The sequence below is a fragment of the Blennius ocellaris genome, assembly GCF_963422515.1.
Source record: "Blennius ocellaris genome assembly, chromosome: 20".
Lineage (NCBI taxonomy): Eukaryota > Metazoa > Chordata > Actinopteri > Blenniiformes > Blenniidae > Blennius > Blennius ocellaris.
The window spans coordinates 18,886,731-18,911,051 of record NC_137669.1 but is presented as its reverse complement, the minus strand read 5'-3'; positions in this window follow the sequence as shown (position 1 = coordinate 18,911,051).

Sequence of the window (24,321 nt, the reverse complement as noted above, 5' to 3'; positions counted from 1 at the left end):
GTCAAGAACGGAATATTTATTTAATATTTAATATATATTTGGTTTGTTATTCATCGGTGATGAACCACAGTGACTCCATCTTCATCTCCGGGGTCAGTAAATCATAAAAAATAATAAATGTTGGGCAACTTCTTTGTGCTTCATGCATCTTCTAAACATTTGCATGCCATGTCAGGCTAAAGTATGCCACATAGATAAACAGAGGAGCAGTGTTGTAAAGCCATAATGGTGTGTTTTTGCACCCTCAGTTAGAACTTTGGATCGACTGGGGAAACTTTGTAACCCTCCCCAGATTTGTGGATAACAAGTGCAGGGCCAAAGTTTAGCAGGTTTGTTTGGTAAATTAAACTTGTTTATTTATTTTATTCATTTATTTGGGACGTTTCAGTTTGTCCTTGTCGCTCCGCTCTCTGAGACTCCGGCTGTCGTTTCAAGCTCTCTGTTTACTCTCTGCTGTCCGGCTCTGTGCCGCTCACAAGCTGCTGCGTAACGCAGCGCCAAGCAAAGCATGGCCGTCGTCACTGACTCAGTCGGACGGAGATCCTCGAGATGCTGGCCCGAGTTTCCAGTAGACGGCGAGTGTTGTGATCTTTGGTGTTTGAAATGAACTACTTCAGTATTGTTTTGGCACATGAAAATAGCTTTTTGTGCTTGTCATCATGCTTAGTGTATGAATGGGCTGCTGTTGATGGTGCAGAAAGTCGACAGCTCTGCAGTTCGCAGGAGACGACGCAGGGATTTGTTTGTGTGCGTGTGCGTGTGCGTGTGCGTGTGTGTGTGTGTGCGTGTGATAATGACTCTGCATCAGCCGCGGCTCAGACAACAATTGGGTTCACACTTTCGATGTAAGGTCAGCGGCTGGATTCCCGAGCAATGCAGGAAAGGGTCAGAGGAGAAAAACGTGTCACTTTCTTCTAAAGAAGAAAACATGAGTTCAAGATAAAGGGAAGCTGTGAGGTCTAAATCAAAGTTACAAAATTAGATAATAAGAGCACATTTCTGTACTCCGGTAAACATTGAACTGCTGTTAAACTTCCTGTGCGATTTCCTTACCCTTTTGAGAATATTGAGAATACTACTCTTAAGTGTCGGTGCTCCTCTCTGGATACTATGGCTTCCTTTAACAAGCCAGAGGATGTTGTCTGTCTATGACACGTCCAGTGTAATACTTGTGTAATGTTCATAAATGAAGCTGACAGTCCACATGATCCACACAAAAAATGTGCTCAACTTTCAAAAAGTTAAAGCGGAGTAAGCCTTTGCACACCAAGAGGCACCTCTTAAAAATCAAACACTGCTCTTGTGGGAAAGTCCCTTCTCCATCTTCAACAAGTTCATCTTCTACACCCACTTCATCCATCACACACTCAATCCAGAGTCACAGATTAACCAGACAACCCTGTCGGTTTCTAGGAGCAAGCAGGGAACCCAAAGAAACGCGATAGAAGCGCGAGGAGAACGTAGAAACTCCACGGACCGAGGCCTGGAACCGTAAGTGAAACCTTTCTTTTATCTTTAGGAGAAGAATGAAAACCGCTGCTCCACCGTGTTTCTAAAAATGCTTGTTCAATCCCGAGGTCTGCCTGTCAGTGTGTCGACACAACAATCCTGGAATTGTTCTTTCATCAGCCGATTTGTCACCATGTGAGTCAGATTCACCCACACACAGTGTAAAGCTCTTTAAAGCAGTGAGAACACTGTATAATTGAATCCATTTACTTTTACCACATCTATTCTTCTGCTCACCGAAAACAAGAAAACAGGAAAACAGGATGGAGAGTTCCGTTCAGACATCGCACACTGAAGTGAAGTCACTCGTACCTACTTCAGGTTATTACGCTGATTATAAGTTCCGTCACTCACTCAAAAGAGCTGCGCAGCGTGTAATGAGGCCTACGGGTCGCTCTTTTCCTCCATGTCCGTCCCACCGTCTCTGCTGAGCCACGCTTTCACTCCCGCCCTGATTCAGAAGCAGCGTCAGCTGATGCGTTTCATCTCTGAGCTGAATGCGTCTCCGACTTCTACCCCGCATCCACTTTCATTTCTTCCCGTTTAACACAGCAGCATTTAACAACAAAAGAAGCAGCTACTCGCTGTTTAATTTCATTCTTTGGCTTTTCTTTATAAGTTGCAAAAGTTTTCCAGAGCTCGCAGAAGTTCCAAAGTACCTTTAGCACTTTAAACTGACTTTAGTTTCGATGCCAAGGAGTTCAAATGGAGCCGATCTGACTGTGTCTCACTTTCGTCAAACAAGTGTGCCTCTATTTCTGTAAATCTCTGTATTTTAAGTATCTTTAACTACCTTCTATAAGTGACCTTATCAACAATAATGGGAGAGCTAGCAGACTCCGACCGAACACTATGGTGCACATTGATACACTCCTCATGTGGATCAATGAAACCAATGAAACCAGTTTGCCCGCCTTCCCGGAGACACCGTTTCCATTCATTAGGACCGGTGAAAATGAAATCTCTGTCCAGTGAAACACTGCAAGCTGGCGCTAAAATTAGATTAATTATCCACGCCGTGCCTCGGCACAGGGGGCCGCGACCCGTGTGAGTCAGCGATGCCGGGGATGTTGAAGGATATTAGATTTAAGTGGCAATGAAAGGAGAGGCCTCCCCCTTGTTAACACGAATTATAACCCACATCTCTAAACATCTCGTGGTGGCAAGAGTGGAGATGAAATCGCTGCACCTCCCACCGGCTCCCGTTGTGGAACTCAAATACTTCAAAATCAAGCACTGTGAAATTAGTCCCAACTTCTCTTGTAAATACGAGCAGAGTGCCTCTGAAGAAGTTGTTGAACGTCACTCTTGAGATTGTTTCGAGCGCGCCGAGCGCTCGACATCCTCCTCGGGAGAAGGGTTCATTGTGCAAAAGCTTTAACGTCCCCCTTCAGCCGGTCGCAGCTCCTTCGCCTCGTCTTTGATGGAAGCCTGATTGAAGTGGCTTTACCAGATGAAATCAATAACGCTGCCCGGACTCACTCAAACGTCTGCTCAAGCGCCCAGAACCAATATTTCTTATGTTCTCTACATATAGTCCAACATCCCACGTCGATGGTGTTCCCATCGATTCAGCACTCGCTGCCAGGTCCCGCCGCCACCGAGAGGAGCTGCTGATTGACGGCACCTAAAAATACTCCGGCCTTCATGTTCCCTTCAATGGAGACTTGAGCTTTCCATCCAAATCAATATCAATAAAAATCCTTGAGGGGAAAGGCCAGAGGGACTGAGGTCTGAGAGATTTGTACTCTGGGTTAGAAGATACAGAGACATTATAAATGTTCAGACTGAAGAAAGAATGGCTGTGAACAAATGTAAATGTGAAAAAAAAAAAAAAAGGATGAGTAATGTGTTGAACATGACGCTCCTGTTCAGATCCTTTTTACTTGAAGCGGAAAAATAGTCCCAACTCTCCAGTCCTCTTTTTTGAAAATGCTCAGAATTACATAAAAGGACCCCCATTATGCTCATGTTCATGTTTTTTTCTCCGCTTTTGATGATTAACACTACAGATGAATGTTTTTTTTTTGAGTTTGTTCTTTTGCTTTATGTTGCCTCTCGGTTCATTTTCAGTCTCCTTTCTTTCCTTTTAGAGTCTTATTTTCTTCTCTAAAAGCAGCTTTCAGACACCATGTCCATTAACAGCCTGTCTTCATCAACAAGTGCTTGTAAACAAAATTATTTTTAAGAATTATGATATATTATGGAATTATGATGTGACTGTCTGTCCCACACTTCCTGAATCTGTCTGCCGTTATACACTCATCTTCAATATCTCCCCGAGTCAGGAGTTCAGTGGAATAGTAACCAGCGACACATTGAGAGACAGCAGCTCTTTGATAAAGACAACATTTGACTCGGTAAAATATTTGGGTATTCATTTTATTGAGATTATAATATTATTCTGTGCTATCTAGTTATATTTATCTCTCGTAGTTTATCTTTTTAAATGTTGCTCCACATGTGAGGACGGCGCACGGCTGGCATGAGCAGCATCGTGAGACAGGTTAGTTTTACCCTACTGATGATGATGATGTTGCTATAGTAATCCTCGATTTATATTTATGAGGGGATAAATCTACCAAAACACGTGCAGTATATTCCTGCTGTTATGTGTTGTATTATATCTTTTATCAGCCGCTCATAGTTTCTCGACTCATTATTTTCCAGCCTGACCCAGTATTCAGTGTGAAGGACGGCGACGGTGGCGGAGCAGTGAGTTCAGCCGACTTATTCAACTTTGTTAGATGATGTGCCCCTTCGCCCTCCCTCCCTCCCTCGATCCCTCCCTCTCTCCCTCTCAGTGCTAATGAAAGGCATGCAGTCTTAGTCATGACTCTGCTCCCTGTGAGTACATTCAAGTCGCAGCCCAGGGGATCCTGTAGGCCATTTACTTCATACAAACACACCTGCACGCCTGGACGCACATACAAACTCGCACACGCCTGCGCGCGCACACCGGAGACTGTGCAGAAGCTGATGGAGCTCCCTGCTGGGGCCTCGGATGAGGGAGGAAGTGAGGCAGGGAGGGATGGAAGAGGCTGCGGGAGGCACCCGAGAAGCATGCAGGAGCTTGAAAAGTCAGAAAGGAGGTAAATATAAAAGAGATCAGTAAGGTGGAATAAGAAAACGAGACATTGATCATTGCCCTGAGCCTCGGGGCAGAAGGCACGTTGAGAAGTGTTGAGTTTCTTGGAAAACAAGATAAAGTGGTATAGATGGGAAAAGCTGGCACCGATAATAACTGATTCCAACCACAGCAAGTCCATGAGGAAGTCTCATATCTGTGCCGTTTTATTCTCAATTCCACAACTTGTTTTGTATCTTGACCTTGAATGCAAAGTTCACACAAACACACGGTGACTCATCGCAAAATATTTATAAAACCCTCACTTCCAGAAAAGCAATCTCAGAGTGAAAACCTAGATGCCTTCAGAGTCCTAAATCTTTAATATACTCTACACTTAGAAACATCTTTTAAAGTTTAACCAGCTCACTAAGCTTTTTTCTAATGTTTTTATGTAGTTGTAGTTGAAGTGTGATGATTTAATGGAACAAAATATTTCTCTTTATGGTTTTGTATTGCGTGAGATGCTGGACTGGACTGGAGAGATATTTTGCTCAATGACGTTTTGTCCTCACAATGAATATATATATACTTTACTCATAATGTAAGTTTTAGGACAACAACACAAAAAGGTTGTGACCCCCGTGTGTGACGTGACCTACAAATATACCATAAAAACATGAAATGACATCAGTATCTTCCACACAAGTTTGTGTTGCTTCCAGTGTTTTTGATAGGAATTGTCCTTTTTTAATATAATTACAGTATTTTTTTTTTTTACAATTTTTTTACAATTAAAATGTCTGTTTACATAGAAAAGGCAGAAATGCTGAAAACGATGTCGTACGCATGATAGACCATGAGTTGGCGCAGTTGGTTGGTTTGGGAATAAAATCACATACATAGAGAGCAATACGCTTTAAACATTAACAATAGCAAAACACAAATATTCATATGGACAGATGGCCAAGTTGGACTGTCAACTATAAAACCTTCAAGTCTCAGGAGAAAATGGAGTCATGACACTTTGGAAGCCGCCATGTTTACTATTGTCCATCTACTCACATATGTGCAGTAGCAGTGTTTCCAAAAAGTCCCGTTTTCCTCCATTTCCACGAAGATGGAGTCAATGCATTTTCAAAAGGTCAATTTCTAGTTACTAAAGTTCACTCTTTGTATCCCTGCCAGTCCTGAGAACTCAAAATAAGAGAAGAATTGTTACAGAAGTAATCTGGAACAATCCAACCATTCACAAAAGGGTTGTGTGAAACAGCCACATCTATTAATTATGTGTAGATCCAAACAGTATCAGTGGCCACTGCAGTGTCACTTGATGGACACTAACAGCTTCCTGCAGTATACCTGAGGGGAAATGCAGCTCGCTCCGGTCATTAGTGTCAATCAGTGTCACACTAATGACCATTAACCCTCCAACTCTAAAGAACTTCTCCTCATCTGCAAGTTGACTTCTTCACTTACACTAATGTCCTTCACAGCGTTTCTAAGAGCAGGGCTGTCAGTTTGATGGTTACTGAAGTTCCAGTTGCCGGTGTTATTTTGTTTTACTTATGAGAACTGGTCCTGGCAGTGTGTTCACAAGTGCATCAGTATCTGTAAGTGTTTGCTGTGTAATCAGTCACGAAAAAACACTCCTGCCAAACTTGTTTCTCCTGTTTACTCGAAAGCTCATTGCACAGATCGCAGGCCTCATGTGGCTCACTGGAGTTTAATCAGCAGCTCATATGGTGGTAAATAATTATATGGTAATGCAGCCAGTACACTTAATGCCCACAGTACAGCTAGTTTATTTTCATAATGCAGCACAGGCTATAAATATGGAGCCATGAAGCCAGAATAACAAGTACTGTTGGATAACAGTAATTAATAGTACTAGTTGAGAAAACTATAGAAACATGTTTCTCTCATGGTATTGCTGGTATTTCATGTCTTTGGATGGTAAAAAACTATTTCACCTAAATTCGTTTATTCAAAAAGTTGTCAGAATACCTCGGATCTACATCTCTTCCTCTGAAACGGAGCTGTAGGATTCCAGGCAATCATGACATTGCCAGTCTGAAAACCTTCACTCATATTTAAGTATTTGTTGTAATTTTAAAAACAGGACCAATGAAATTTGAAAAAAATCTCCAAGCAGCTCAACCACAACTTCATTTCATGGAAATCTTATCCTGCCTGACATTGGGTGAAGGGCAGGCTACGTCCTGGATAATAATGAGACGCACACTCTCACATGGACCCACTCATCTTTGGATTGTGGGACAACCTGCACAAGAAGAACGAGCAAACTAATAATCCACCCCAGAATCAAACCCAAGTGCTCACCACCACACTGTTCCACTACTGTAAGTTCATCCCTTTTCTTGATCTGTTTATTAGTCGCTTGAACTGTTGCACATTCAGGTATTTTCAAAGGATCGAGTCACACCTAAGCTTCTAATTTTGACCTTGATCAGGCAGGAGATGAGAAATCTTGTGCCGCAGTGGATTCTTTCTTCAAACAAGCTCTGGATCATCAGTATGATTATGTAACTGGGTTTACTAGCACAGCCGAGGGAAAACTGGGGAAACAGTGAGGCGAGGGATGCAAATTCTCACTCGTGCTTTGTACTCGGTAATTAATCTGATTCACTGTCTGATTATGAATTACACAGTGTTGTCTGAGGCTGCGGTGCTATGTTTGCTTGTCAGACTGTGAAACACGCCTCTTGGCCTCTGAGGTTCGGCAATATGAGCGTGAGGCTGCTGACCTTTGAGGAGCTCTGCAACCGAATCGGAGGAAAACAAAGAGGCCATCACACTTTTAAAAAGGAGAACAAACTCTTCCACGGGATGTTACTTATGCATGTTTATACCGAGCCGCTGTGTCTGAAATCAATGTCATGATTAGGAATTATCTCACAATTGTACCTCCCATATATGGCGGCCCATGTATCTGCTGATCCTTTTTGTCATGGAAGACAAACTCTGTCTCAGCCACACAGTGGAAAAGGCCCCAGTATTCATCCATCTTCAGCCTCACATGCATGCATGTCCTTCGGACTGTGGAAGGAAACCCACACTGTGCAAATAATAATTTGAATTAAATGCCAAACATTTGCATCTTTGTCTCTTTAGGAGACGAATGCATTTCATAATAACCAAGGTCTTTCTATGACCTGCAACCGTCACACCTGTTACAGTCGTGATTTTGCACGAGAGCTTATTTTAATGTAAATTGTCTCTATTATCAAGATGTGAATTGTGAAGAACCCAAAGAGGATGACAAACAACACAAAAGAAAAAAAACAACTTACTTCTTCTTTCTAAAAAGGACTTGACGTTGCTGTATGGCTGTAATAAAGTGCTTTAGTGTGAAATTTAACCTCAGAATACAGTACATGTGATCTTAAAAGTTTATAGTATGAGGTTTAACTCTCAATGCGTGACAGTTGGCAACTCTGCTATATTTGCTCAGATTCTTCACTCCCCATGACAGAAATATATGTAAGAGTATTAGTATTAGGGCCATTGAAGACAAAAAATAAATATTGTAGGTAAAAAAAGAAAAAAGTTGAAAATCAATGTCAAGATTTTTTTTTCACTGAGAAACAAAAGTCTGAAATAAATGTTTAGATTTCTTTGAGCCACTGAAAAAATGAGGAACTTTGGCTACATGCCCAACAAATGGTTAATAATATACTGAGATGGTAGTCACTGGTTATATTAGCTATTCAGGTCACAACACAACTTGTTTCCAGGACAAATGAGGGGCAGTGTGTGACATCACTTCCTCCTCTGTGCAGGGTTGTAAACTAGTCACACTGGAATCTTAGTGCGGTTTTGAAGAAGCAACAAATAATTGTAATCAGTTAGTGTTTTTCCAGTAATCTGCACCCTACTTTTAATGAAATAGCAAAAACATCTGCGAGGGACATCACGCACCAAACAGAAATCTCCAGAGGCTGGAGGGAGTTGGGGTGACCCACGAAATCTCCTGAACTGCCGCGCACAGACTCACACGTGGGCGGTCAGACAGGAAAATGAAGGGAATGGACGGGTGAAGGTATTACCCCGATGAGCTGTAGTAGGCAGGACTCCCTCCGTGTTCGGCGCCGGCTTGGAGCGGCGGCCACTGAAGCGAAGGTGAGTCAGACTCCAGACTTCACTTCGCATCACTGTCACATTGTGTGGTGACACACACACACACACACACACACACACACACACACACACACACACACACATCCTGCACTCAGAGCGATGGCAGCAGACAGGCGAGGGTCTACCATAGAGAGCTGTCAGGGCCAATCGTTGCCCAGAATTCAAGCCTTTCCTCAGACACTCGCTTGTCTATGTGTGTGTGTGTGTGTGTGTGTGCGTGTGTGTGTGTGTGTGTGTGTGTGTGTGTGTGTGTGTGTGTGTGTGCGTGCGTGCGTGCGTGCGTGCGTGCGTGCGTGCGTGCGTGCGTGCGTGCGTGCGTGCGTGCGTGCGTGCGTGCGTGCGTGCGTGTGTGTGTGTAACCGTGCAGGTGTGTGTATTTGCATAGTGTGTGACAGTTTCCTGCTCTCTGCCCACATGATGACCTCTAAATTCCTCCTCCCCGCTTCTATTTTCTGCCGTCTCTTCACATCTCGACTCTTAAACCTGAATTCACCTCTCCTCCCTCCACGACCGTACATTTTCTCTCTTTCAGTTATTCCCTCCGATCTTTAATCCTCTTCCACTCAATAATTCCCTCTTCCTCTTCATTTACTGGTATTCCCATCCTTTCATCTGTCCCCCAGCTGCATCCCCGTGGTGCAGTCATTTAGCTTTATTAGTCTGTACCAAGCAGTTAAACTGAAGGCGGTATTTTAAATGTGACACCTTCTGGCACTAATCTGTCCTTTCAATCTCTTGATCCTCACTTCCTCCCCCTTTTCCCCTCAGGGGGCTTTTTAAACCATTCTCATCTTCTCTCCCCTCTCAAATGATGAGGATGTCGAGTTAAATAAAGCCACACTAATTGTTTTTGGCAAAGACATTAACAGTAAATCACCAAACAATGCAAAACAAAAGCAGACAACATATAGTTGTGGAGAACAGGTACGGATTCAGTCATTTAAAAGAAAAGGACCAATAAGTTAAATGTTTATAATTATACATGCCATTTGGGGTAGATCTATATATGATATTGGGTGAATATCCACTTTTAGACAGCATCTGAAAATGGCTTGGAATGGATTGAAAAAATCAAAAATGTGCTGCTCAGAGTGTGAGGCACGGGTCACAGATCAGCAAAAGAGTTGGATTTTGAACCATGTTGACTTTAGTGTGAATTATCTTATGATAGTTTAGGATTAACGAGGCGCTCCTCTTTAATCCTCCTTGCCAATGACATCATCGATCGGTTGCTTCTTCTGTGCGCCCGTCACTTGTTTGACTCGGGAGCAGGATCACAGAAGCCATCTGCAAATGTGTGTCAGTGTTTGGGGCATCCGTCAGGTGGTTTGTCAGCAGAGGTAGCAGAGTCAATATTTTAGCGTTGGGGAGGTATTAGGGTTTTCCTCACGCAGGGTGATGCTACACACCCAGCAGAGAAGCAAAAACACAGCTGAGCGTTCGGTGTTTATAAGGGCTTCATAAATAACCACAAAAAGCTGGGATGACGTAGAGACTAGAACGTTTTTAGAACTGATAGATTCCCTCTCTTTTATACCTTATCGTTTTCATTGCCTGTCGCTAATTAACCTGATCAGTTATAAAAGTTGACCTGAAGTCGGCAGTAAGAGTGAGTGAAGTAGTAAACAGATGAGACGGTGCAACAGAGTGAGACACTCTCTGCAATCAGAGCCTGTGTAAAGTCAATAGATAAGCTCGAGTGCTCATCTTGATGAATGTTTTGAGGTTTTTTTTCCTTTCCTTTTATAGGGGACAGGGTGTGCCGGGACGGACTGCAGCCTGCCTGTGACCTTGGAGGAGGTTCGTGCATTCAGACACTTCATTAAGAAATGCATTGTTAAAAAAAAAGGAGTTCTATTTTTAAACTGTGGAAATAGTTTTCTGACACTGCGCCACTACATTGTAAGATATTTTCTTGGTTCAGGTTGACTTGACACTAAAATGCAAAACGATACACTAGGTAAGGTATTGTTTTTCACCCACTTCATATGGATTAAGTTTGTATATATGGTGGTTGGTACTTTCACCTCATGGCGAGAAGGTTCCTGTTCAAAGTAGGGGGCCAGGAGAGCATTCCTCTGGAGTTTGCATGTTCTCTTTGTGCACATATAGGTTTTCTTTGTGCAATTTGGTTTCCTTCCACAGTATAAAAACATGCATTTAAAGAAAATTGGTGACTTCAAAGTCTGAGATGTAACTGAGTGTGTGTCTGATTCACTGTGCTATGATGGATTTTGAACTGGTATCTTCAGTTTATACAGCAGCACACGGATTGAAGCTCTACTTGCATTTTGTCATCATAAACATAATCAATATCTTCAACTATTCAAAATTCAGCAATACAACTAGGAAACACATGTGCTGTTTTCCAGTTGCCTCTGGTGAAGAGAATTCACTCTAACAGTCTCATGTTCATCTTCTCCTCACCAATGACGAGTTTTCACATAACAATGCTAGAAAATGGTGAAAATTGTCTGTCGGTTTTTAACAATGCCCGAGATGCTATCGGAAATGGCCTTCTTTTGTCCTGACCAGCAGTCTACTAACAACAGATATTTGGTTTATTATGTTCGGCCGGAAAAAAACCCGGAAATAATCACAGTGAAAGATGACGAGGGAATTTCCTGAGATTCTACAGAGGACAATCCTCCCTGAGCCTCCTGCTGTCCTCGGTAATGACTGTTAAACATCAGCTCCTCTGATACAGATGTGTGTCCTGTTTTGTTTTTTTACTATTACATTATCGTGGTTGAGCATTTCAAAAGATTGTTAATACTTTTTGACTTAGATTTTAGCCTGAATATATGACAAAAAGACTTGTTTATGTAGCTGACATTGGTTCAAGGGTCAAGCTTGGACTTCACAGGAAAGATACCTAATCATATATATTACTTGTAATTCATTGATTAACTTAACAGGCTCGTCTTTGGATTCAGTGAGGAGGCTGGAGTGGCTGGAAAACAACCCGGCAACAGGTAAAACGTGAAAACACTGAAGGTGCTGGTATTGAACCACTACACCACCTTGGTGAAACTAGAAATCAAACATCTTTCATTCCTAACGTGATACAGAGCACAATATAAGGGAAATACCTAACCCAGGTTAGGTGTGTGAGCATCTAACATGGTAGTTTACCCCATGGTTGTGCAAAGTGCATCGAGATTGCCAATGGAGTAGAACACACAACATTGGTAAAGTACATTTACCATATTGACAAATGAAAGAGGCTAAATTTGTCTGCAAATTTATAAAACTGATCGTACAGACACAGTTTGAATAAATTCACCAACTCAGTCTTTTGAAAGTGATCTCTTTATGAAGTCACATTACATAAAGTACTCGAATCCAAGCTGCTCCACTTTCTGAAATGACAGCTTTAGTTAGTGTCGGAGCCACATGTTGCTCCGGTAAAGCCGAAGCAGGAAGTCAACAGAGTCTCTGTGATGCAGATTTCAAAGCCAAAGATGGGAGGAGCAGAAAACAGACGAGCCTGAAGGAAGCGTCGCCTCTCTTTTCCATTACTGGCTCGAATTGATCCGGCTGAAAATAAAAACAGTTGGGACCTCACTCCGGTCCCGGTGCTTTCACAGACGACCGCGCGGCCACAAGCGCCACATCAGGTGCGACGAGCCTCATCCGACCTGTGTTTATTTCTGTGGAAATCAAGCTGCTGTTTACCCAGAATGCCTCTCTCGCTCTGACAACACCAACACTGAAAACCCAAAGCAAAGGTGCACATTCGGGTGTGGGATCACATCAGGACTCGTAAACGTCTCTTTAATGTTGTAATTTCACAATATAGTTCACCATCATATTGACTTCTGAAAGCAGATATCTCGATCATCGTCAGGAATACTTTTCAGGGTTCGTGCCAGTGAATCTCTCAGTCTAATATTCAGCACCCAGCCTCAGTAACATTGTAATATTACTGCTCATTAAGTCGGTGCTGCAATCATGCTGTAGCAGGACAACCTGTTAATTATGGCTTCAGGGTTGAAACATGAACAAAAATGTTCGTGATTTCTGCTAAAATTGGTGGGAAAATTACCTTCATCGTAATCCCATGAGTCCATTTAGTCGGGCACGTAGAGCTGTTGTATCATTTAGGAAGGTTATTTCACATCGTGTCAGCCCTATTAAGTGCACAAACAAAGATCTAAGAGGCTTCCAAATTCCATGGGGGGGGGCTTTTCCCAGCCTCCCAGGCAAAATCAAAGATGAGTGACATCTGTATGTTTGCATGATCAGTAAACAAAAACACTCTGAGTGACACCATGCACAAACAGGAGTGATCACATTAGGGTTTTGTCTCAATTAGGCCTTGTTTACACAAGACCTATCTGCTTAGAAACACTATCGTTTCTATGTCTGTTTGGTTGCATTTGCCATGGAGTGATTGGATGGGGCACTTACTGTATCCCCCACAGGCATTAAATGAAATGTGATACCGTGGAATTAAGCTTGTTGTTGATGGAAGTTATGAAACATATTGGAGCATTACAGCAAATAAATATGAATTTGTGCGGTGTAAAATAAAAATAAAAAAAACACAATCTGTCTGCAAAATCTTCAATTAAATGTTATTTGGAGCCAGATGGGGAAATGTTTCTCACCACAATAAAAGCATTAACTCTCCTAGAGACTGAGCTGATCTGCCACTCATTTTAAACACACTGAAAACAGATGGAATCATGAACACACGCCGAGACTATCTAAATCACATTGCAAATTTTTGCATGGATTAATTAGCATTATCTCCTCTCTGTATTTTGCGTCTGTCGGAAGCAACCCTCGGTGCGTCACATTAGATCGGTTTTCATAGGTTTTCACATTTTCACGTCAAACCTTCGGTAGATCAGCCCTAAGTTGGATTTGGCTGAGGTAGGATATTAACGGTTGGATCATCTGACCAAGTATGGTCACAATATCGAAAGACAGCAGCTTTCCAACTACCAAAAAAATAAATAAATAAATGACAAGGTCACAAGAACACAAGAATCAGTTTTATAACAGTAATCAGTTAATTGCGTTCATGCCAGATTTCCAGTCTCCATATCAATCCTATTAATCGACTCAAACTTGCAAGGCATTCACAGCTTGACCACAAGGGGGAGTTGTTTCACACCGGCATCCAATCAGGCCACCCCCCCCCCCCCCCCCCCCCCCCCCCCCCCCCGTCCCTCGCTCGCAACTTGTTGAGCAGGCCAAAGTACAAACTGTGTCCACTGAATACACATTAGCTGGGAGGCAGCTGGTGATGAATACTGAAGCAGTGAAATCTCGGCTGCTATAACTCTCCCACTCTTCAGATGGACTTGTGCGTTCACAGCTAATATGAGGAAACCGAAGCGTGAAAAACAGGGTTATGCGAGTTACACAAACCTCCACCAACAACTGAACATTTAGTGATGATATGCGTAAGGCACAGCCAGTCTGTGTTGCCTTTTTCGCATTTCGGCAAAACACCATTTCGCCATTGTTTGTGGTGTTCTGCTGAGGGAAGGACGTCCTCGTAGCGCTTGTTTCCCGTCAAAAACTTGGAAAAGTGGAAGGACAAAGTGGACTTGGTTCATCCTTTAACCTCATTGGGAATCTTGAAGTCGACTTGATCGTCACTTGACTTTCTGCTGCATTTCTCTTGGTTCTTAGTTGCTGCAGCTCATTGCAGCGACATCAGCTGCCAACTCTTCTCACTATATGACCGTATTGCTAACTAACGATCAAGATCTTGTCCCGTTACGTTGCTTTTCTCTCTTCAGTTTCTGTGGTATTACTGAGTACTTTCGGCCTAGCCGACTTAAGAATTTGGCATTTTTGTCCATAATGATTTCAGAGGATCGCTCTATCAAAGATTTTATGAATTGAATTCCAATGTTTGTCAGGAGAAAGCTAAAACCAAGAGCAAATGAAATATGAAAACAGACAAAAGTATCCATGTTGCCGCAACTAGTAACCGTAATCAAGAGTAGAAATTCTGCTAAATGCAATTACATTCATCTATCTGCACAAAGAGCCGATATTCACAGCAACTCATAGACGAACAGATCCAGAGTATTTCACTGTGTGACCTTCTGTTTTCACACAATATCATCTCAGTGTCTCTTTTTTTAAAGACGTGTTTTGATGTTGAATGAAATCCTGTCCTCGTGTGATGCTGACCGACACCCTATCCCGCAGTGTCAGACTACAGCTGCACTTCACTACGTCAGCGCAATTATTGTAAACAAGAGCATGGCGACAGCGAGGAGGACACGCAGCCTCAGACGGCCTCGGCGTCACTCTGCCAGTTCACAGCCACCGGCTGGGATTTGGAGGGAGATCTGCTGGACTGAGCGCCGACACTGGAGGCTGCTGCTTTCTCCAGAAAGACTCTGGCACTGAGAGGTTCGGATGACAGCAGATGGCGGACGGGGGTGACCAAAAATAACCAACAAGGGTACTGTCTTCTGGCAAAAAGGACTTAAATGCAGCCAATAGGCTTTTTCTACAGTTGAATCATTCATATGATTGCTGCTCAAAACACAACGACAAGTATAGAGCGAGACACAGATTTGTACTTGTGCCGTTTTAATTGAGATTGTGTTGAGAAATGAAAACTGTGCCTCATCAGTGTCCCGTTTGACAAAAGTAGATTTCTCCTCTGACCTTGAGGAAAAACATTAATAATTATCTTTTTTTTTTCTCTATTTTTTTAAACTATTGTTGGCAAATCTCAAAGAGCCATCCTAACCCATGCTGAGACAATGACATTGAGAATTGCATAACAAGCAGGGAAGTGTGTTGACTCATCAGAAGGACTGAAAGAGAGCAAATCTTTTACAAGTATTAAGAGTACTTGAGTACGAGCCCTGAGAACAAACTCTATCCATGTTTATTTAATCCACAGGTCTAAGCAAAGATGCTCATTTAGTGCAGGTTAATGAAAGTGGTTCTCCTGATGTGTTTGGTTTTAAAACCAATTTTGATTGCATTCAAAATGTATGTAAAATGTTAAATATTCACCTCGCACTATTTATCATCAAGACAATTCTTCAAGTCAGAGATTAGCAACATGTGATCTGTGGCCAGTAGTAATCAGACTCTAGTCTTTGTACTAAAATTGTCAATTACTTATACAAGAAAAATGGTCACTGTGCATCAGATACATTTAATTGAAAAGGTGGTGTTCCACAGGGATATATTGCAGGACCCTTACATGTTTCTATTTAAGCCAATAAATACAAACAGTTGTAATTAACAAACGCGTTATTATCTCAATCTGTTTATCTGTAATCTTTAATATTTAAACGCCATGAAAAGTAAGCAAATGACTAGAAATTCACCAGTTTGTCTCAAAACTTCAGGTTAACCCTAAAAAGTTATTTTCCATTTTAACAGTCCACAACAAAGACATTGCTTCCATCAAAACAGTTGTTGAGGGTATTGTTTAAAGAAATCAGTTTCTTTTCATGCAACTCTAAATCAATTAATCATCAAGAAATTATTCATTGAGTCAAAATATGTAAATATTATCATTATCTTTAATAATTTGATATGCAGTGTTCTACTCAGATCACATTGTGAAACAACCTTATTTTTGTATTATTCAGATAATCAATGATGTGTTTGGTCTCCACAGTGTTGGGAAATGGTGAAAAAGACTCCTTAAGTGTTCACATAAGAAATGATATGGAGAGAATTGCTGTGAGTTTCCGCTGAAGAGTGTGACCCTGATTGAAAAGCCTCCCCGTGCTGCCATCCTGCTGTCTGAGTGACGACTGTTAAGCATCAACTCCACTGTAACTGGAGGATAATTGAGTGTAATGACAGGCGCCGATGCTTTGGTTAAATGGCACTCTGCAGGAAACACACAGCTGAGGGAGACAACAACAGAGAGCGAGCCGCGATGATACGGCAGCGTCACGGCCACAACGGAGACGTTTATCATCGCGGAGCCGTCAGGGCTTCTCTAATATAAACATATTTCTGCTCAACCAAACGGAGACGAGGTCTCCACAAAGGAATGCAGATGGAGAGCTGTTGACCCATATTTACTGTAACATTTCACTCCACTCTCCTCCCTCCGTCTCTCATTGACCTCCCTCTTTTTTACCCCGGATCTATTTTTAGCCGCAGCCGCTCTCGCTCAGGCCCGATGTAAGAATAGATGCTCCTCGCAAGAAACACAGCAGGAAATATTCTGCAGGCATTAAGTTGGAGCGAGAAGTGGGCGGTCTCAACGCCCCGACCGATTGAACAGGCTGGTACCAGCAAAGCCATCAAGGATGGTTGAATCCTCCCACTTTCAGTTACTCACATTACTGTTATTAAGTACTCGTCTGTATTAAGTACTCCCTGGTTTGCATGTTCCCCCTGTGCATGTGTGGGTTCGATCAAGAAGCATGATTATGAGATAAATGAGTCCAAATTGCCCGTAGATGTAAATGTAAGTGTGTGATGGATTGACCTGTTCAGTGTGTTTCAGCCCTTCATCCATAGTGTCAAAGATTTTAAGCTTCAGAATATATATATATAGGACATATATATATATATAGTATTTGCCAAAACAAATTGCTCTTGAGTGATTTTTATTTATTTGCCCGTTATTGACAAACCAGTGAAAATTCCTTCAAATGTAACTAACATTTTGAGTCATTTTTGAGAAGACTTGTCACTTTCCTTAGATATTATATACTGGATTTGTAATCTATTACACATAAGGGATGTCACATTAGTTGTACGTGACGACACGTGTTCTGTACTGTTTCGCCTCCTGCTCGCGATATTACTTTCGTACATTAATGTCTGTAAATAGGCTGACTGGAGTCCTTGACAACAGCAGCAGTTGAATAAACCATTTTGTTTGCTTCTTAATCACTAATGGTTTGTAGTTTTGTATAAACTTTTTTTTTAGATATGTTGCAGCTATAAAACTTGAAATAAACAGTGTTTCAGATATTTTGTAAACGAGTTCACGAGATTTTCAAATCCTCGCTGACCCAACTTTTTGGGAGTGAGTGAGTTTGTCATTCTCCTTGTCTCGCTGCTCGGTCCCCTTCCTTTCAGCTCTGTCCTCCTCTCAGCTTCTGCGGCACACATTTCCCAAACTGAGAATATCAACTCGAATTAGATAACGCACTCGGCACATAGCTGGCATAATATGCTTTGATCTTCTTCGAACACGGCAAATAATGGAGAGAGAAAGAGAGGAAGAAGTGGGGGGGGGGAGAAGAGAGAGAGAGACGGCAAGAGGAGATTAAATGAAGAGCTAAATAATAGCCCACTTATGAGACCAAATAAAACCACCTGAATATTTTATTTTTTTGAGGAGGAGGAGGAGGAGGAGGAGGAGGATCTTCATGTGACGAGATTCAGCTCCTCGGTGTGTATCGTCTTTTAGCACCCCTCCCCCGACCCCTTTCCACTTGTCCGTCCATCCATCCGTCCGCTCTCCCGGCTCAATGACAGCCAAAGGTCAAATTAGTCCTTCCTTTATTTATTAAGCTCCCCCCCCCACTCTCTCACACACACACACACACACAGCAACCTCCATTTGTTTTCATAAAAGGGCTGATGAGGCTTTGATGGCGCGTTGAGCTGCTCGTCCTCTGAAGGAATGTGTGTGTGTGTGTGTGTGTGTGTGTGTGTGTGTGTGTGTGTGTGTGTGTGTGTGTGTGTGTGTGTGTGTGTGTGTGTGTGTGTGTGTGTGTGTGTGTGTGTGTGTGTGTGTGTGTGTGTGTGTGTGTGTGTGTGTGTGTGTATAGGAAGTGTAGGACACACCAGCTGCATACTGCATGTAATTTTCTCACACACCCTCAGACACACATACACACACACACATACACACAGGTTGTGCTTTCACACCTTCAGGGAACATTTCACTCACTTACATTTACTTCCTACAGAAGAACTTCAGTGTGACTACTTCTTGTCTTCTCTAACCTTTAATCTGACGTGAAACATGTCTTCATCTCACCGTGTGTGCGTGTGTATGTGTGTGTGTGCTAGGTCCACACAATGTGCATAAAACAAGCGGCGATGAAAAGCTTCAGGGGAAGTTACATTGGCTTATAATTATTTTCTGCATACCCGGTCTAAACTGCCAAACATAACTTAACCCTAACCTTCATCTGACCTTAACAAACGTCTTCACCATTTAAGCAGACACACAATTATACGGATGTTTTAAAAGCTTTGGGGAGCCACCGAAAGCTTGTGTGGCTACACTGCGGATAAAATGTTTTTCCTACATCTTACACATACTCAGTATTTACACAGTATTACAAATACTGACTTTAATTTCCTGCAGACTTACTCAAAACTGAACCTTACTACTAGGACAGTACGAGTTGTTGCCAAACCGTAAAACGTCTTTACCTAAAAGGTTTTGAGGAGAGGACTTTTCTTCCACCAGATTAATCCATCTAATGAGTGTCTGGTCCCCAGAAAAGCAATAAAAACATCTAACCACATGTTTTTTCCCCTCTGGGGGACATTGCATTGACTTGCTCTTGCAGGTTTCAACCATACATACAACTTTCCAAACCCTGACCTTCATCTGACCTTCAAACATCTTCATCTGAAAATGTGGCGTCTGACATCATGTTGACTTTATTTGAGTGTATCCTATTGGGATGCTGGTGCTTTACTGCTTCAGACGTTTGAAGTAATTCTCTCGGGTCTTTACGTTTGTAGAGAATTTAAAGGTGTTTGTAGTTCTCAGACGTTTTGTTCCATTTCCTCTTTTTGCAAGGTTTGAATTTCAGTTCAGAGTAAAACGTTAAATTGCTTTCATCCTTTACGTCTCCTACAAACTGCAGTTTTCACAATCTTATATGTTTATCACCTGCTTTACCAATGCAGCACAGATCAAGTATGTGTGCACTGAATGCTCACAGCCACCAGGTCGTTATGCAGGGGTAAGAGTGTGAATACCCTCCATGTGCACTGCTCATACCATCAGGAAAGTAGCCGATGAAGCTAACTCACAATAGAAATGTGCTTTTAACATGTACTTCCTAAAATTACAAAGAATGTAGATGCTGTTTTGCAATTTACCTACTTCTGTAAACCTTCGCCAGCTTCGAGGTTACGTTAGCATTATTTCCTGCTGCTCTTCTATTGGTTGGTAAAGAGACGCAGAATGGGCACCGAGAGCAATGGGAGATTATTTCTATGTCTTGATGAAAGACCTTCGACTGTATCTTCATTTCGAAGATCTGTACATAAACACGCTGTCCTGGCAAGTCTTTCCTGTTGCTCTCTGCTCAATGGCACAAATCAACTGACTGTCAGTTTTGTGAGACTCTCGCCCAGTGATCTTTCTCCACACAGACCCAATAACTGTGTTCTGTGTCCCTCACACTGTTAGGTATCTGGATCCGTCCAGAATCACTTTGACAGCCAGGCCAGCCAGTCGGTTAATCACATCACCCTCTCTCCTCCACAACCATGAGTGTCCAGACTCAAGGGGTTCTGTTCACCTCTTCGTTCATCTGCCTCTTCTCCCTGATGCTGCTGTCGTTGATGAAGTCTGATCGGCAAATGTACATGTCAATAAATGTAATTCCTTCATTTATTCTTTCTTTTGTGACCTGATCGACAGGGCTTATGGCTACATGGTGGTGCAGTGGTTTGCACTCTACGTCCAGGTTCTTTCTGAGAAGTTTTTCTTCAGATACTTCACAGTCCAAGAACAGCCATCTAAGGTTAATTAATTACTCTAAATTGCTCGTAGGAGTGTGTGACGGTCCTTCTGCTTTAGTTTAGTCCAGTGATGGACTGGCAACCTGTCCAGGATGTACCCTGCCTTCACGTAGAGTCAGATGGGATCAGCTCCAGCGCCTTTTCACCCCAAGTTCCATAAAGTGGTTACAAAAGTTGGATCGGGAAGGTTAATTTCACTATTTCTCTGGCTGAGTGGTGTTACTCATATCTCCTCTATGAGAAGTTTGGGCGGTACATACTGTATCTACTCATTGGATGTAATGATTTCTTTGGTTATAAGATTGTCACAGTGTCTGTAATCCTCTTTAAGACCATGATTTTAAGTCTGCAACAGGTCATACGGTCATGTTTTTTCCCCTTCTTTGTTCTGCTAAAGGCAAAATTGCAGCGTGTGCTGACCGGCCTAAAGGCAGAAAAACATTTCACTTAGTCACATTCACACTCTGGTGGCCTAAAGGTGAGGAGAGTGGGCTTGTGACCACAATATTGCTGTCAACATGTCCTCAAGCAACGCTACTACCAGTACCTGTTTAGGTTTGCATTAGCAAATGCACATGATCCATCAGAAAAGAGCAACAAAAAAAACAGAGCAGTCACATTCAGAGCTAACATGCTAGTTACTCGCTGTACATCAGGAGCTACTGGCGGGAGGTTCATCGGCTTTGATGATGAGAGGATCGCCCACCCTTCATCTCTTTGTGTGGATGGTATATTGATACTTTGGCTACTGTGCTGTAAAAGATAAGCCGAGACTTAATTGGTGCCATTTTCAGAGCCGTTGCATGAAGACACAGCGGCACGATTCTGATGTTTTCATGTTGGAAATTTACATTTTTCCAATTGAATCATAGCGCGAAACTAATCTGTCTCCTTCTCATTAGAGTTGTTTCCCTTTGTCACGTTCGTTCTCTTTGGTTTATACAAGATATGTTTTGATTCATCTCTTGTTAAAGCGTCCTGCTAAGACAAAAAAATAATAATTAAGTCAAGAAAATACTGGTGAATCATGATGTTGACTTTGAGAAACTGGATCAAGAATAGTTTAAAGACGACGCAAACAAAATCGAATATAATGACAAATCTAAGAGGAAATTTCTACTAAAAAAACGTTGAAAATGAAATAAAATTGAATCACAAACTAAAGACTGTTAAGAGCAAAAAGACCTAAAATACAAGTGAAATCAAATGAGGTTCTTTTTTCAGAAAAATTTGATTTGTCTGCTTGTCAGGAGGAGGATTTTAAAGGGTTTTGTCATGTCCAAATGAAAAACTCTTCGACGTGTTGGTAGTTCAGTTGTGCCTGTGAGAAAAACAGGAGTAAAGTTTTAAGCTGCCGAACTGATCCACATGTCTGTTCATCAGGACGTCAACTGGATGTTGTAGTTGCATGCACAAGAAAAGACAGGATGGATGGAGGCATCCATAATGATTAACTACAAAAACTACCCTCCTCACTCTGCACTGACTGAAGCAGCGAAAATGAGAATGCAGGAATGAACTGATCTGATTTTAGAGTCCAAAGGCAGAAGTCACAGGGGGTAACAAAGGGTTTTTTTTTCAACGAAATGGATAAAACTGCTTCCCTCTGATTGAATTCAGTGTAAAATAATAAGTCGCATTAAGCCAATAGAATGACATGCATGTTAAGCTCATGTTCCAATATTATAGAATAATGTCTGAAGGAGTATTAATCATGAGTGATTACGAGTAAGTAGCTATTGTAAAAGATAAAAACGTTCAGTCTTTTAGAAAACTTGCGTACATGTGGAACCACACGTTTGCGGTGATTTCCAATTAGTTTCTCACAAATACCAATGTAAAACTAAAACACCAAAAAAATATTAAGATACACATTACAAAACATTCCAGTCGAGTCAAAGTATATCTAACGGGCATAAAGGTATGAATTAATGTGTTTGATGTTTCTGCCGTTAAACCTTACAGGTGATGTCCGCCCTTGACCGACGGGTTCGTTAATGCAAAAGGTCACCGCGAATCTTTCACTCCTTTCTCCTGTGTGTGTGTGGTGTGTGTGTGTGCGTGCGTGCGTGCGTGCGTGTGTTGACTTTGCAGAGCTGACCTGCATTGTGTGGTGCGTTCAGGTTCACGGTTGTCTGTGTTTCTTTCTTCTTCTTCTTCTTCTTTTTTTTTTTTTTGATATACCGGGCCCGGTTCTGACTCATCCTGCACGAGCCTCCTGCTCATAACTCCAAGCATGTGTGTGCGTGCGCGCGCGCGTGTCTCCAGTTTATTACGTCGCTATATGACGCACAGTAGAGAGAGATGAGGAGAGGAGGATGGATGGAGAGAAATAAGAGAGAGAGGTGATGTTGGAGGGGGGGGATAACGAGGGTTTTTTTTTCCTGAGACATATAGCATGCAATGACCTTAGTCTTTATGTCAAGGCGGAGGTCCACCCCCATCCCCCCCCCCCCCCCCCCCCCCCCCCCCCCCCCCTCCCTCCCTCACACTGTGCCCGCCCGGTGTCATCCATGTGGAGACGAAACCGTCAAGCCGCATCTTATTCCGCTCACATCCCCGCTGCCTGTCTGTCCCGCCTCTCCCCTCCGTGTCTCCTTTCCATCACACACACAGACACACACTCCAAAAAAACAAAAACCCCGAGATGCCACAGTAATCCCGACAGTAAACTACACAAGCACAATCCCCCCCTCCAAAAAAAGACGCTTTTACGCACAAGAAGCGCAACATAAAACACACATATGGAGCGCTGCAACTCCCTGCAGGTTTAGTAAAAGTCTTTCAGGAATAAAAATGCATTTTCTCATCTTTCCGTCTCTCCGCCAATCCATCCATTCAGCCATCCATTCATCCATCCAGCCATCCATCCATTCATCCACATGGCAGTCGGAAAGCGGCGCGTCCTTACCAATCGTCCGGGATCCAATGCAGCCCATGTTGTCTTACAGAGGCTCGTGCAGCTCAGGGAAAATAAAATCCATTTCCACCACTTCCCCCACTCTTCTTTCTCCCTCTCTCCTCCTCTTCTTCTTTCTCCTCCTTTCTCCTCTCTGTGTTTTTCTCCTTCACTGTCCTCCTCTCCTCCGTGTGTGAGAAACAGTGAGGGTGTGTGTGTGTGCATGTCATTCGCGTCGCCTCCTCTCTCTCTCTCTCTCCCTCTCTCTCTCTCTCTCTCTCTCTCTCTCTCTCTCTCCCTCTCTCCCTCTCTCTGGTTTCCCTCTGTCATTGTTGGAGGCGCGCACGCGTTCGGTGCCGACAGAAACATGCGCGCTCCAACACGTTGTCTTACATGGACATTTCAGCACAGTCATGCAAAAACATGAACGCGCACATAATTGTTTGTGGGGTTTCATTCTCTCACCTCCAGATGTGACCCTGTAGATCAGTGCTGCTGTCCATATCATTTCAGGTCCAGGGTAGCTCCATGTAAAAAAAAAAAAAGAAAAGAAAAGAAAAAAAGAAGACGGCTTTGTTCATCTATAAATAACAACAACTCTGACCGATTTTTTTTTTGAGAAAGAAAAAGTCTCTACACAAAAATATCACATTTAAATAAGTAGATTTAAAAAAAAGAAAAGAAACATCCATTCTCTTCTATGCAGATTTAGGTCAAAGGAACGACACGTCACTGGTCAAGGAAATGAAGGTTTAGACACACACAGACACACCAGCCAAGAAAGAAGCAGAATCCATCCATTTGCGATTTTGGTTCAGTGCCTTGCTCACAGAAAATTCAACATATAGCTGTGGCAGATGGGGAATTGGACCTGCAAGCTTGTCATTAAAAAAAAATTGCAATAACTTATATCCCCTTGTTTGATCAAAACTATTTAATTTGAATATTGGTTTGTGTTTTAGAACCTTTGCTTGATGCCTCTGTGTTGAGATGCATCTTC